This window comes from Diospyros lotus, chromosome 6 (assembly GCF_014633365.1).
Source record: "Diospyros lotus cultivar Yz01 chromosome 6, ASM1463336v1, whole genome shotgun sequence".
Taxonomy (NCBI): Eukaryota; Viridiplantae; Streptophyta; class Magnoliopsida; order Ericales; family Ebenaceae; genus Diospyros; species Diospyros lotus.
The window spans coordinates 24574007-24590695 of NC_068343.1; positions in this window are offsets into that span (position 1 = coordinate 24574007).

The following is a 16689-nucleotide window of genomic DNA, read 5'->3' on the forward strand; positions in this document are numbered from 1 at the left end:
TAGTAAATCTATAGACTTGTGGAGTTATAAGTATTCCTAACAACCCTATTTTATTACTGTAATTTAGGTTAGGGGGTGTAAGGTCTAGTTATGAATTATCTGATTCATGTTTATCTGTGAGTTTGCTATTGCTTGCTTGTATTCTTGTGGGAATTGATTATCTTTATCTGCTCTTATTTAAAAAAAAAAATGTGTGTTTTAAATAACGCTATTCCTAAAGTTTTGGAGTTATGCACTGATAGTCGGTTAAGTTTGCAATACGAAACATGAATGCATTGATTTCTTATTTGAAAACATATATGCATTAGAATAAGTAATTTGCATTCATCGGGTATTCAAAATTTAAGAATTAGTTATCGGTCATAAAGTCAAAGGTAATAGTAATTAGATTATTAGTACACTATATGATCCCTCAACAAAAGTGGAGACTATTACCCAAGTGAGTGTTTGAGCCTAATAATCGTTAATTCTGAGTGAAATAACACTTACCTTAAATATGCTTTATTGTTTATCTTATCTTTTCAATAGCTTCAAAACATCAATTTGCTTTGAATGTCTAGTATGATAGCGGATGAATTTGACTGGTTTCAAACTCCAAATTAGATGATTGAGTAACATCGTTTTATAGAACCATGATAAGGGGATCAATGTCTTTCATTTTGGGCCTATTAACCTTTTGCTTTCTTTACATTAACCTCCCTTACTAGCCCATTTGAGCCATTTGTAGTACAATTTCTTTCGTTACCCTCGTTTAATCCATAACCGTATGAATTTTGTCTAACCTGGAATTAGTCTATCTAGATATTTTGATATTTAAAAAAAAAAGAAAAAAAAAAAAGAAAAAAAGAGAAGAAAAAAAAAAGTGAAAAAAGAAGGGAAATTCTCTTAGCTATTTAGCACAATTGTTTCAAAATAAATGCTGAAAAAGAAAAAAAAATTCCCGACACACCCTTTGCACACTCTACCTTTTTTTTAACAACCCGTATTAACCTCATAGCCCCATTACAACCCGATCTGGTCCCTCTTGATGCTAAATCATGTGATCTCAGAATTCGAGTTCGGAATAGGGAATCATGTTTAAATTTAGAAGCTATTTATTTAGGGCATTATTCCAGTCATGAAACTATATCAATTTCCCTATTCTTTCTTGAATATACGTTCCTTATATTTGGAATGACACCGAGTTTTGAACTTATTCTACATTTACTCTTATAATGGTGCACCCCCTTATGTGTACACCTATGTAATCCTTTTTATTAGAGGGAAAATCCACAGTAAGGTTTAAAGTCAAAACTTTGAGGGAGTAAGTTTGTGTGTTGGTTATCCTAATTGTCATTCTTGAAATTGTATGACCTTTAACTAAAAATCTGATTTAGAATGCTAAATTACTTATTCGATTTTATGCATTTCGGTTTCGAATTTGAAATTGTTACATTCATATAGTTATTGTAAATAAATCTTGGCAGGTGTATAGTCTGATTGCTAAGGGACTAGCAATGTTTAAGTTCGGGGGTAAGATGAGGAGTTAATTTTTCTAAATCTTAAACGAATTATATCCCTATTTTTATCTTATATTAATGTTTAATTTGAGTAATTATGCACATTATGTACTATTGTCAGGATGATATGAAGAAATTGACATTTGCCGAGTAATTGAAGATGTTAAATAGTTAATCGAATGGCCAACGTTACAACTCAAAATCTAGTGCAATTGGGTTAACTATTCAATGGAGTCCAACCAAAGAAGGCCAAGCATTTTAATTCTAAGGAAGGCCCAAATCCAACATAAAGAAGACCCAAAACTCAACTTGTAAAAATATATTTTTTTATTTTTATTTTTAAATATTTATTTTATGAGTGCTTTTTTTAGGTGTGTCTTTTAGCTAAAATGCATTTTACTTTAGGTGTGTATTTTAGCTAAAATCCATTTAATTTTAGGTGTGTGAATGCCTATTATATATAATTATGTCTAGTTAAATAATTGAAATTGTGTGGTTTGTATTGGATCTTGTGGGCTATAAATAACTCATTTGGTTGCACTTGTAAGGGTGATTATTATTCTTGAATCAAAACTTAGTTGTTTTCTTAGATTTTCTCTTTGAGAATTGCTCTTGTTCTCTCTTCTTTACTCTATTGTTTTCTCTTGTGATCTTTCTTTCTTTCTTTTTTCTCTTGAATTCTTATGTCATTTATTGTTACTTTATTATCTACCGCCTAAATGGCCAGTTAATTTATGTTTTTAAATTTTTGCAATTTTAATTCACGTCTTTTTATTATCCACCGCCTAAATAGCTGGTTAATTTTTGCTATTTTAATTGCTGTCATTTAAATTCTCTTATTTAAATTATGCTATTTAAATTCCTGTCAATTAACTTTCAAATGGAGATGAGTAGCTAAATCCAATCTTGGGTTAAGGCAATGACAGTCTCCAACGCCAATGATTTCCAAAGAAAGCTGCGCTTTAAATGAGTGACATTAATTTAAATTTCAGTATGAATATATATTAATTATTGAGAAATCACTAGATTTGGATTGGAGCGTAAGCCTAACTTAGAACTTTCATGTCACGCATGGGAGTTACTAGAACTGGAAACGCTATCATACCCAAACTCAGATGATTAATTTAGTTGTTTTGTGTATTAATTGCAATTGGATTTATGATAGTTGCTTAAATTAGAATCCTACATATCATGTATGGGGATTGCTTAAACTAGAACTATTATCATCTCTAATTGTATTTAATAACAAACCCTCATATCTAAAATTAAATTAATGTTGCTAATCTTTTCTGCTAAAAATTGGGGATCAACGGGTTGGTACTGAAATTGTTTTAACTCAAGTACTATCCAATTTCATATTCTTACATTCAACGTTTATTTCAACTTCTGCCTTGCTTTATTTCCTAGTATCTGTTATCTAAAAATCCATAAAAAAATCTTGTTGCCAATTCATCCAAATGCGTGTGCGTGTGTGTGACATTCTTTTTCTTTTGCCATAAATAAATCTCTCAGTGGACGACTTGGACTCATCCAGAAAATACAAATTTAAATTTGGACTACAACTGCAGTCATACACTGATGAGTATAAACCTCTCACCAAAATAAAGAAAAAAAATATAAAAGTTTTATTGTATTTTAATTATAGGGTAAGAGTGCAGCCACTTAGCTTTTAAAGCCTCGTTGATGTGCTTGCATTGACCTCAAAACGCGTGCAAATCCTTGATCCCCGTGCACTGCCTCAATTCTAGTGCACCAACTCGATTCTCACGCCCTACCACGATTTTTGTGCACAATCTCGATTCTTGCGTACCACCTTAATTTTTGTGCACTGCCTCAAAACGCGTGGCCAAACCATTTTTCTCACCAAAATCTTCGGAATACTAATAAATATCCATTTCCTATTTTCCTAAAATTTTCTAGGATTCTTTTGTATTTTTTTTCTCATTTTCTTTCTTTTCTTTTCTTTTCTTTCCTTTTTCTTTTCTTTTTCTCTTCTTTTTTCTAATAAATATCCATTTCCTATTTATCGCACCCTCGTCAGCGGTTGCCGCCTCTGCTGGCCGCTGTGTCGACCCTACAACTGTCGCAAGCCACCGCTGCCACCTTGGTCATCCTCCCTGCACATGGTCGCAGCTCTCTCGTCGCCGCTTGACCTCGCCAACCACAGCTAAGGCCTCTGCTCGTCGCCACTGGCCTCCTCGCGGCTGCTCTAGCTCCGCCTGGCTTGCTATCCAGCCTCTAAGCTAGCGACCATGGCTGTCATGGCCGCGACTTTACTGCTTCTAGCCGTCACCAATCGAGCTTGCAGCTCCGCCAGCACTCGCCATTATCGGCCTCAGGTGTGGCCTACCAGCTCCCTTCCTCAATATCTCTTATCCCTCTCATTTCTCGACTATGCTCGGCAAAGCTTTTGGCCATTTTCTTTGTTGCCATTTTTTTTCCTTCTCTGGGAAAACCTCCCTATTTATAGAAAAACTAGCACTTCTCGACTACCTCTATAGCCTTGGCCACCACTTACAACATTCTCCTCAATCTCTCTACAATCCTAAACCTAAAGCCTTCAAGTAGAGAAAATGCTCTAGACTGTCTCCCATGCCTGCATATATGAATTGCACATTTATCACATTTAACCCTCCTACTCTTATAAATTACACTTGAGGGATGGATTAATTACAATTTATCCCCTCACAAAATTCCTTAATCACACTTAAGGGTTAAATAATTGCACTTAGGCCCTCCAAGGCTTTCATTTAATACCGTCAAGCCACCCAATCTCCAAAATTAATAATCGATAATTACTCAATAAAGATCGATTTCGCCCCAGTGTCCTCACCGAGCCCTTTATTCATCCCGAAATTACCATAGGGTTGATCGTTACAGAAAATCAGAGCCCCCTTAGGGTTATGTTGTTTTCCTAGAGGTTCACTACGATGATTTGGTTTTTTAGTCTAAATCATAGATGTATTTTAGCTGTACCGAAAATCGTGTCATTTTTTATTTCTTTCAATACCATAAATCCTATATCGGGATACTCGTCAATATCGTGTCATTTTCCTTTGATATCTCGGCTCTAGGGCACTCCTTGCAGTCGATTTGGTCTATCATAGCAGTAAGAAATTACCCTATAACCTCAATTTATCTGCAAATTCCATTTTTGCCCCAAGATAATTTACTCTCGGGTCCTTTAGAAATTCTCGGGTATTACAATACCCGTCAACTTTCTTAGCTTTTTCTTTATCTTTACCTGGAATGGCGCAAGAAACAACATGAGCCATAAGGCTCAGCAAGTCTATAAAAACAGGCATGGATCATAACAAAGCGGGGTCGTAACATAATAACCACAATTGAATAAAAAGGTAATCATAGCGACCAATAGCAAATACAAGTCACATGAGTAAAAATAGAATGAACATATATCCTTTGCGAGATTGTCTCACCAAGATGGAATAACAGTGCTAATAACACGGATAAGATAATGTCAAGGGTTCTCGATCACGAGTGGAATTATCAACAGACTCACTGCCATAGTAATATGCAAATATACTGTCAGCGGGCTCACCGCCATAGTGTCAACGGACTCACCATCATAGTGTCAACGGAATCACCGCCATAGTATCAATGGACTCACCATCATGGTGTCAGCGGACTCACTGCCATAGTATCAATGGACTCACCGTCATGGTGTCAGCGGACTCACCGCCATAGTATCAGCGGACTTACCGCCATAGTATCAACAGACTCACCGTCATATTGCGAATGCGCGGATGCACTGCCTTGGAAATCTATGGCACACCACCATTATATAACTTGCACACATACGTTAATGCATGAGATATGCATTTTCATTTCCATTGAAACATGCAACTAGGCATTCTCATAATACTAGTGATCATTGTCTTATTCAAGGATGCTTTTATGAGATATTCTTCATCTAACATGTTTATTTCTATGCATTTAATGCACCCAAGTCCCCGATGTGCAAACATGCTAATAGTTGTACACAAATTGGCCAAGAACATCTAGATATATTTTGGAAATAATAGGAGACCACTCAAAAATTGTCCAAATAGTTTCAAATATGAACAAAATCAAATCCTATCGAGTCTAGTTTATAACACAACAAACGGTTCATGAATCCAATATTTCTACACGAAGTCATGCCCAAAACCATGGAGCATGCGCAGGCTGTAAAGGTTAAAAATGGTCGACCGACAGAGGCTTTTTCACCCAAACTGTCAACCGATTAAGGTAATGGTCGACCGACAGAACCCTCTACACCCAATTGTCGACCGATTATGGGAAAACGGTTGACCAATAGTACCCAAAAAGCCACGAACAACCCACTAAACACCCAATATACATGCAAGCAACACCAAATTCTTGCATGTAGCTACACCCTAGCAATAACATGCCATTCCTTTTAGAAATACTGGGTGAATCAAGTCCTCGTTTAGATGCTAGGCACAGTTTATCGAAAATACAAGAAAAATGACACAAATCGTAAACAACCAAGTTTGTACAAAACCTCTTTCCAACAAAGGGTTTTATGGAAACTTAACCTGAAAATGGATGTCTCAAAATCACATAGGAAGAAGAGATTCAAGGCACACAACAACAAGATTTCAATAGAAGAACTTGTCATGGAAAAGAGATGAAATAGGAACTTGCCTCAATGGTTGAATGATTCTGAAGAACAAGACAAACCACGAACCGAGCTTCCGCAATCAACTAACAACCCTCTAGCTTCAACAACCAATCTCCTCTTTGCACAACCAAGAAGGAGATGAAGAAGAAGAGTCCGTGGAGCAAGAGAAGAAGAAGGATAGGGAGAAGGAGGAAGAAAATGGTGAAGATTATACACAAAGCCATATATATACTTCTCTCATTTTCCCCATTTTCCCTTGCACTTACAACTATTTACATGGTTGCCATTCCCCTATTTCCTCCATTAAATTAAGTGAGAAATGCTTGTTTATAAATACATCACACACACACCCGACAACTCCCACTTCCTTTCAACCTTTAGGCTAAAATTTGAATTTTCCACATCTTTGCATTTGACTTCTCCACCCCTTTCCATTTCCTTTGACTTGGAATATTCAACCCCCATGTATTTCACTTAATTTTCACTTTTCACAACACTTAGAATATTTTTAACCTTCTAAATCAATTTTACCAAAATATAGCACACACCCACCAAGGCCAACATACTCTAGACCCTATGCCGAGTCGTTACACAAGGACAAACAATTAAGAATTCAAGTTTTAACAGTTACACAACTTAACTCAATTAAATAAAGAATATACAAAATAAACACAAATAAATATGTTCATCACTTCCAACCCAATATAAGCAAATATAAATCAAGTGCTGAAATTTAAAGAGTAAGGGAATAAAGAAGAAAACTCAAAGATTTATAGTGGTTTGGTTCCTCCTTGAATCTACATCCACTCCTTAAGCTCCATTTAAGATTTTAATCCACTAGCTTCAATCTTCTTCAAAGGTGAAGACCAAGTTTTGTATTGATCATTTTCCAAGTTCAAGATCACAACCCAATTCTTTTTCTAGATAAAAAATCACAACCTTCAATCTACTAGTTTTTCTTTCACTAAGAACTAGAAAGCCTAATAACTAAGAGCTATACCTTGAGCTCTTTAGGCCCCCACTCAATTCAGTGATAGAATTTTAGATCACAAGGTTTTATAAAAATTTTCTTACAACAAATTCTCTTTAGGATAGATAAACAATTGAAGTAGAGAATGATGTACAATGAGAAAGAACTCTTCCCTTTGAGTAGATTTACAAATGAAACTCTAAAATTGATGAGGAAAGCACTTGAAGCTTACATGAATGAGTTCCTAATGAATTCTTGCATCTCTTCTACTTTATAAAAGCCAAGAGTCTTGTATTTATAGTCTTTAACATTCCTTGTTGATAACTAGCCGTTGGAGATCAAATATGGAAAATAATTAGTCTACAAAAAAGTAGTCGTTAGTAATTTTCCAAACATAACCAATTGACTATTTTATAAAGAAATCAATAGTTTATTTAAAACCAATCTACTACCTTTTATAGGTAGTCGACAATTTTTCTTCTACCGTTTAAACTTTTGCTATATTTTGAGATCTACTAATTTCAAGTGTTGTTTAAATATTTTACTCTATGGCTCATTTTGAAAAAGACACTTTCATTTGTTTCTAAAAGACAATCAAAATCATTTTCAAGTGTTGTTTGAAATAATTTAATTCCAAGACTTTAAGAAACACTTATTATAGTTTTGTGTTGAAACATTTATCATCAAAACATTATCAAAATCAAACAAACAATTGAAACCCATCTAATATGTGTTTCGATCAAAACCTAGATTAGAAAGGAAGAGATATAAAAGTGAGAGATAGATAAATAAATAAATACACACACTCACACATAAACCTTATCATTGGTGTGGCTTTTGCAACTTTATCAATGACAACACAGAGGGAGAAAGACATAAAAAGGGAGAGAGATAAGCGTAAAGAAATACATAGGGAATGAGAGAGAGATGCAAAAATAGAAAGACTTAATGTCGAACCACTGTTGGCATTGTCGCTTCTCTTAACCTAGTTGATGGGCTTACTAAGAACCTCTTTGAGGTTTTATTATGTCTATTTAACGAAAACTTCGACCATTATTCAATTGGGAACATGGAAGAAGATGACAATAAAGAGAGAAAAGGAAAAGAGAGTTAAAGATGTTGAGCCAATTTGCTCATACTAATTAAGTTTTCATGATTAATAAAAAGAGTATTTTTAAATATACTAATTGTAGTAACAAATTATTTTTGATTAATTTATAAAATATTTTTTATAGTATACGTATTTCTAAAAATATTATTTTCTATCAAAATTATTTAAAATACATAAAAATTTTATATATTTTCAAAATGCTATAGTGATTTTACCGTCGCTATAGTTAATTTGACCGTTAGCTACAATAATTTGATCGTTGCTACACTACGCTACAGTGTTTTTCAGGAAATGCCCCCAAGCTCGTTTTGAAGTTCGTCAATTGCACATATTGCATATTTAAAGCACCTGAAAGCTTTCAAACACTCTCAAGAAAAAATCTAAGCACTCCAAGGCTCTCAACGCTTCGTTGTACATCCACCAAAGAGCCAAGAGCCACAAGACTAGAGGAGAAAAACGTTTCAAGTATTCTAGGATAAATCCAAATTTCTCCATCCGAGGTCACTAATTTAATTATTTATATTTCATTGCCTTATATATTTGTGCTTAATTGCTTATTTATTTGTGTCTAATTGTGGACAAATATTTGTAATCATTTAAACTTATTGTGAAATGTATTGGTTTCCTAGAACCATTAAAAATCTAGGTGTGTATCTAGTTTTCAAGGTGAGTTAGGGAGGAAACCTTGATGGTCACCTAGAACCATAGAAAATCTAGGAGTGTATCTAGTTTCCAAGGTGAACTAGTGTGGAAACCTTGGTGGTTTTCCTAGAGCCATTGAAATCTAGGTGTATTTAGTTTCTAGTGTGAACTAGGGAGGAAACCTTGATGGTTACCTAGAATCGTAGAAAATCTAGGGGTGTATCTAATTTTCAATGTGAGTTAGTTGGAAACCTTAGTGATTTCCTAGAGCCATTGAAATCTAGGTGTATCTAGTTTCCAAGGTGAGATAGGGAGAAAAACTTGGTGAGATTAATGGAATCCCAAGGGTGGTTAATAACTTGGGAGAATGGAGTATGTGTGTGTGGAAATAATGAACAACTATATATTGTCTTGTGTCTCAGTTTATTTATTCTTACTATATCTTGTGGCTTGGTTTTATCATTAATCTCAAATACTATTCAAACATATATTCTTTAGTAAAATCATTAATTAAGAATATTGATTAAAATCGAGAAAGGTTTTAACCAGTCAATTCACCCCCCCTCTTGAGTGGTCATATACTAAGGGACCTACAAAAGAGAGAGTAGAAAATAGAGAAAATTTTCAGTCAATCGATTAACGGCTATTGTTACTAAACTACAGCAATTAAATTTATTTGTCTTGAAAACAATCAAATTAGAGCTCCACAACCAGAGGGTCCAAGATGTCATGAGCGAGGTCAGCAGTCATACAAGGCTAGAGCTTCAGGAAGCTTGATGGGCTCTTTGGGTCCTAACGCCGGGGATCAAAGATCAGGGGTGTCCCGAAGGGTCTATGGGGAAGGCCTTGAATGAGTCTTCGAAAATCAAAGGCTTGGATGAATCTACAACCACAAAGGATGTCCGAAAGGCATGCGAGGATCTTCCCTATGCAGGCCTTCCAATGCCCAAGACAATCTAATCTTAGAAATCCGTGATGGAGTGTGAAAAAAGTATGTAGGATGCATGTATTCTAGTGTTCCAAAAGAGGTAATGTAGAGTAGGGATTTTTCAGATGAGTTTTAAAGAGTGAGAGCTATTGGATCCAAAATGCCCATCTGCCTTGGAATAGGTGTGACGCCCCGGCCCCTACAATCGGGTGTCACCGTAACCCACGGTTACCTCCACGACCTATCGGGAAGGATGGTTATGCCCTGCCAACATAAACTATTAAAATAATATGGGCGCCTTGGGTGGGGTCCAAGCTTCGCCGCCTTCGGCCGTCGAGAAACTCGGGTGCAAAATGCATAGGCAGCAAAAGTTCACTTGAGTTTCTCCACAGCCGATGGCGACGAAGCCTGGACCCCACCCAGGGCACCCATGTTATTTTAATAGTTTATGTTGGTGGGGCATAACCGTCCTTCCCGATAGGTCATGGAGGTAACCGTGGGTTACGGTGACACCTAGTTGTGAGGGCCGGGGCGTCACAAGGTGGTATTAGAGCGGGGTTTGCGATCAGCATGATGTGTTGTTTGGAGCCAAATAAAAAAAATTTTGGAGGCACCAAAATGTGGGTGATGGGGTTGGAAATGCATATTTGGGACGGGGTAGGTCGTAACTGAAGTTGAATTACTTTCTTGGGTAGGCATTATTTGTATTGTGGGCTTGCTTAGGAAATGTGTTTCCCAGTATAGCAAGCAGAGGGGTGTGTGAATCCCTGAATCTAAGCCTCGCAGGGGGGGGGGAAGTAATTTATGCTGGTTATCGATTTAACCCTTGGTTTTATATGCAGATAATAGAATACCATCATGAATTTTGGTGAGGCATGCCCTAGCATGCTGAGTCCAGACCCAAACCTCTCACTCGTGGATTTGCTATGGTTATAGTGGGAGAAGGAGCTGGCTATATTGATGGGATGTAGTCAGCATGACAATGAGGGAATTCTGAGTTTCTTATGATGTGTAAACTAAGTGTATCGAAACACTATATGTGTGGCATTATGGGGACTGCCAGAAATGAAGGTTTTGTTCGTAAGGAAACATATGAACGATATCTAGAGAGAGCGTACTAAGGCCCTAATGTGGGACATGACCTTACGATTTAATTACGGTAACTTCATTTGCATGATCGAACACCAGGCTGTGGATTGGGAATCGTGCATGAGACTTGACGATCTGGTGGGGATTGGAGTATTTTTCACCGCACTTCCATCGGAGGCTATGATGTGGGGAGCTATGGAGATCGTGGAAGTGTTGCCCCTGAACCCTCTTTCCAGTGTGTCGAGTAATGAGGATCTGTCGCATCTGGCCGATGAAGTGACTTCTCGGGCTATGGGAGATACTGCGAGTGCCACCTAGTTATGGGATGTTAAACTAGTTTTGGGGAATGGATGGTTGGGGTTCCATTAATTTTGTGTATGATACTAGAAATGCAGATGGTGTGCTAATGTAATATATGGGAAATTAGATTGGTTAGTGACGTGCTAGTCTAGTTAAGAGTGTGTTAATAGATTTTAAATTTGTGTGCTTGTAAGAAATAGACTATAATTTCTTTTGAAGTTAATAAACATTCATTATTACATTTCGCTGATATGTGTTTAATAAGGAATGGTTGTGGTGTGCAGATGGCACCAATGACACGAAGAACTATCCGTGTGTTAAACAATTCCCAATCAGGAGATGCTGGTGATTAGTGGTTAATTTTATAAAAATTTTGTTATAATTATACCCTTCTTTTGATCTTAAAAATAGTTTAAATTAGATATTAATATATATTTTATGGTTATATGCAAGTTTAAATTGAAAAATGAATGAAATGAAATTTTAAAGTAAAATTTAATAATAATAATAATAATATATAAAATTATATATAATACATATACATCATTATATGCATCCATGTAATATATATATATAATATAATATAATATATATATATGTGCTATATGTAATACATATATATAATATATAATTTATTAATAACATTAAATTATTTTTATTTTGTTTTAGGCATGAAGAATTCAAGCCCATGAAGACTTAAAGTCCATGAAGAATTCAAGTCCATGAAGAAATCAAACCCATGGAGAAATCAAGCCCATGAAGAATTCAAGTCCATGAAGAAATCAAGCCCATGAAAAATTAAAGTCCATGAAGAATTCAAGCCCATGAAGAATTAAGGCCCAATTTGAGCAACCCATGGAAGATATTATTTGGAGAAGGCCCAAGGATTATTTTTAATCCTAATGAAGATTAAAAACCAATTTATAGAAATCTATTTTTATTTTTTATGTGAGAGCTTTATTAGGTGTGTTTTTTAGCTAAAATCCATTTAACTATTAGGTGGATATTATAGCTAAAATCCATTTAACTTTATGAATGCTTTATTAAGTATGTATTTTAGCTAAAATCCATTTAATATTAGGTGTGTATTATAGCTAAAATCCATTTAACTTTAAGTGTGTGAGTGCTCATTAGATATAATTATGTCTAGTTGAATAATTGAAATTGTGTGGTTTGTATTGCATCTTGTGGCCTATAAATAGATCACTTGATTGCATTTGTAAGTGTGATTATTATTCTTGAATCAAAGTTTAGTTGTTTCCTTATAATTCTCTCTTTGAGAATTGTTCTTGTTCTTTCCCCTTTTCTTTAGTATTCTCTCTTGTGATCTTACTTCCTTCCTTTCTTCTTTTAAATTCTTATGTCATTTATTATTATTTTATTATTCACCGCCTAAATGGTCGGTTAATTTGTGCCTTTAAATTTCTACAATTTTAATTCTTGTCATTTAATTATTCACCGCCTAAATGGCCGGTTAGTTTATGCCTTTAAATTTCTGCAATTTTAATTCTTGTTATTTAATTATCCACCGCCTAAATGGCCGGTTAGTTTATGCCTTTAAAATTTCTTGTCATTTAAATTCTGTTATTTAAATTACGTCGTTTAAATTCATGTCAATTAACTTTTAAATGGAAATGAGTAGCTAAATCTAATCTTGGGTTAAGGCAAGGACAGTGTCCAACGCCAATGATTCCCAAAGAAAGCTGCGCTTTAAATAAGTAACATTAATTTAAATTTAGTATGAGTGTATCTTAATTATTGAGAAATCACTAGGTTTGGATTGGAGCGTAAGCCTAACTTAGAGCTTTCATGCCATGTATGAGAGTTACTAGAACTGGAAACGCTATCATACCCAAACCCGGATGATTAATTTAGTTGTTTTGTGTATTAATTGCAATTGAATTTATGGTGGTTGCTTAAATTAGAATCCCGCATATCATGTATGGGGATTGCTTAACCTAGAACTATCATCATCTCTAATTGCATTTAATAACAAACCCTCATATCTGAAATTAAATTAATGTTGCTAATCTTTTATGCTAAAATTTGGGAATCAACGGGTTGGCACTGAAATTGTCTTAACTCAAGTACTATCCAATTTTATATTCTCACTTAAAGTATTTATTTCAATTACTGCCTTAATTTATTTCCTAGTATCTGTTGTTTAAAAAACCATAAAAAACCTTGTTGCCAATTTATCCAAATGCGTGTGTGCTTGTGTGACATTCTTTTTATTTTGCCATAAATAAATCTCTCAGTGGACGACCTGGACTCATTCAGAAAATATAAATTTAAATTTGGACTACAACTGCACTCGTACACTGACGAGTATAAACCTCTCACCTAAACAAAGAAAAAAATATAAAATTTTTATTGTGTTTTGTTTTGTCTTTTAATTGCAGGGTGGGAGTGCAGTCAAATTTTGGCGCCGTTGCCGGGGAGATTGAGGCAAAAACAAAAAGGAAAAAAAAAATATAAGAAGAAGCATCTCCTGATAAATTCGGTAACTCTGTTTCTTTTTACTTTATTTTTATTTGTGCATAGTGTATGATACTTAGGTCAGGTAAAACTGTAGAAAATCAGTCACTCATGTCTCAACACAATGAGAACATGCCACTTCCACAGAACATGTCTGCACGTGGTAGTGACCACGGTGACCCTGATCCCATTGATCAGGAGATGATCAGACCCCTTAGGGAGTATCTTCATCCTCCTAGGAAGACAACCCCCTCATGCATTATTCTTCCCATCAATCATCATAGGTTTAACTTCAAACCTGGCACAATCCAATTGTTGCCAACTTTTTATGGCATGGATTCTGAAAATCCATATACTCATATGAAAGAATTTGAGGAAGTATGTAGCACTTGCATGGACCATACAGCAAATGAGGATGTCATAAGATTAAAACTCTTTCCATTCTCACTGAAAGATAAGGCAAAAATATGGTTAAGCACTCTCCCACCTAGATCTATAGGAACTTGGAGAGAAATGCAAACAACTTTCTTAAAAAAATACTTCCCTGCCAACAGAACTGCTACTCTTCAAAGACAAATCATGAACTTTGCCTGTAAACCAAATGAGAATTTTGCGCAAGCGTGGGAAAGGTTTAAAGACCTTCTTCACACTTGTCCGCACCATGCTTTTGAGCAATGGAGAGTGGTCAGTTTCTTTCATGATTCACTCACTTCCCAATTGAAAATGCTAGTTTCTACAATGTGCAATGGAGAATTCTATGAGAAGACTCCAGAAGAAGCTTTCCACTTCTTTGACACATTGGCTGAGAATACAAGGAACTGGGAAGTTGGTCCAACATCTGCTCTTGATTCAAGAGAAAATCCACAACCTAGAGGGAGATACCAACTAAGTGAGAGTGACGATTTAAATGCAAGACTAACTGCTTTAACAAAGAAAGTTGAAAACATGCAACCCAAAAAGGTGCAATCTGTTAATCAAGTGGAAGTAAAGTGTGCTGTGTGTGATGCAACAGATCATTCAACTGAAGAATGTCCTACCCTACCTGCTTTCAAGGAGGTATTGTATGGGCAGACTAATAACAATCATTCACACAACTTTGAGGGGAGACAAAATCAAAATCAGAGTGGAGCCTATTATGGGAATAATCAGAACTACAATTCATACCATCCCGATAATAGAAATCACCCCAATTTTTCTTGGAGAAATGATTCTGGAAATCATTCTCAACCTCCCTTCCCTACACAACAACATACCTTCCAACAAAATCAAGGTTCTTCATCCAATACTTACCAACCTCCTCATAGGAGATCTTTGGAAGATACCTTGCACCAGTTCATCCAAAGTCAAACAGGTATCAATAATCAGGTTGCTCAACTTGTCAAAAATCAAGACCAAACAAACAGAGCCATAGAAGACATTAGGAGCCAGTTGACCAAGATAACACAAACATTGAGTGTGAGAGAACCCGGGAGGTTTCCATCCCAAACTAATCCTAACCCAATTAGGCAAACCAACCAGGTAGAAGCTTCAAATAGTGAAACCAACATTCATGAACAAGTGCAAGCAGTGATTGCCCTAAGAAGTGGAAGAATAATTGAGAAACCAACTGATCCTAGGATAAACCAACATGTTGATGAAGAAAAAGAACCAAAAGATCATGAATCCACCGTGGAAAAAAATGAGAAAAATGAGAAAAATGAGAAAAATGAAAAACAAAAAGAAGATGAAAAAGAAATTCAATACAGGCCCAAACCACCTGTTGGATGCAATCAGATATATATGAAGTGTTTAAGCAAGTGAGAATCAACATCCCGCTGTTGGATGCAATCAAACAAACACCTTCATATGCAAAGTTTTTGAAAGATCTGTGCACTGTCAAAAGGAAAACAAATGTGCATGAAAAGGCATTCTTGACTGAACAAGTCAGCGCCATTCTCCAATTGAAAGCTCCTCCCAAATACAAAGATCCAGGCTGTCCAACCATTACATGCATCATAGGAAGTCAAAAGGTTGATCGGGCACTCTTAGATTTAGGAGCTAGTGTCAATTTGTTGCCATACAGTGTGTATCAACAGTTGGGATTAGGTGAGCTTAAACCCACTAGAGTGACCCTTCAGCTGGCTGATCAATCAGTCAAAGTTCCACGAGGAATTGTGGAGGATGTTCTGGTACAAATCGATAAGTTCTACTTTCCAGTGGACTTCATCGTTTTGGACACCCAGCCGCATCAGGGGCCTCAACCTCCTGTGCCAGTCATCTTAGGTCGACCATTCCTTGCCACATCAAATGCCATCATCAACTGTAGGAATGGTGTGTTAAAGCTATCTTTTGGGAACATGACTGTAGAAATGAATATCTTCAGGGTAGCCAAACATCAGGACACTGAGAGTGAAGTGGAGGAGGTAGACTTGATCCAAACACTGACCAATGACTGTTTTGAAGAGTTCATGAGAAGACCCAAAGAAAGAAATCAAGATCTCGAAGAAATAAAAGAAGTGGAAGTCATAAGCAAAGAAAGTGAGAAGCCTACATGGATGCCTGGTTTAGAGCCATTAAGGAACTTGGACAGTAAGCTCATGGCTCCTGATAGCCATCAGTCCACGCTTGAGAGAAAGCCATTGCCCAGTGATTTGAAGTATGTCTTTCTAGGAGAAGGGGAAGCATTCCCAGTGGTGATCTCTTCAAATTTGACACCTCAGCAAGAGCAACAACTGATAAAAGTTCTAAAAGCACACAGGAAGTCATTAGGATGGACCATTTCAGATTTGCAAGGTATTAGCCCTTTGATCTGTACTCATAAGATATTCTTGGAAGAAGGAGCAAAACCAGTTAGGCAAATGCAAAGGAGATTAAATCCCAACATGAAAGAAGTTGTCAGAAAAGAAGTGCTTAAGCTATTGGATGCTGAAATAATTTACCCAATCTCTGATTCTAAGTGGGTAAGTCCAACACAGGTAGTACCCAAAAAGTCTGGAGTCACTGTTGTAAAAAATGAGAACAATGAACTGATTCCCACGCGTATCCAGA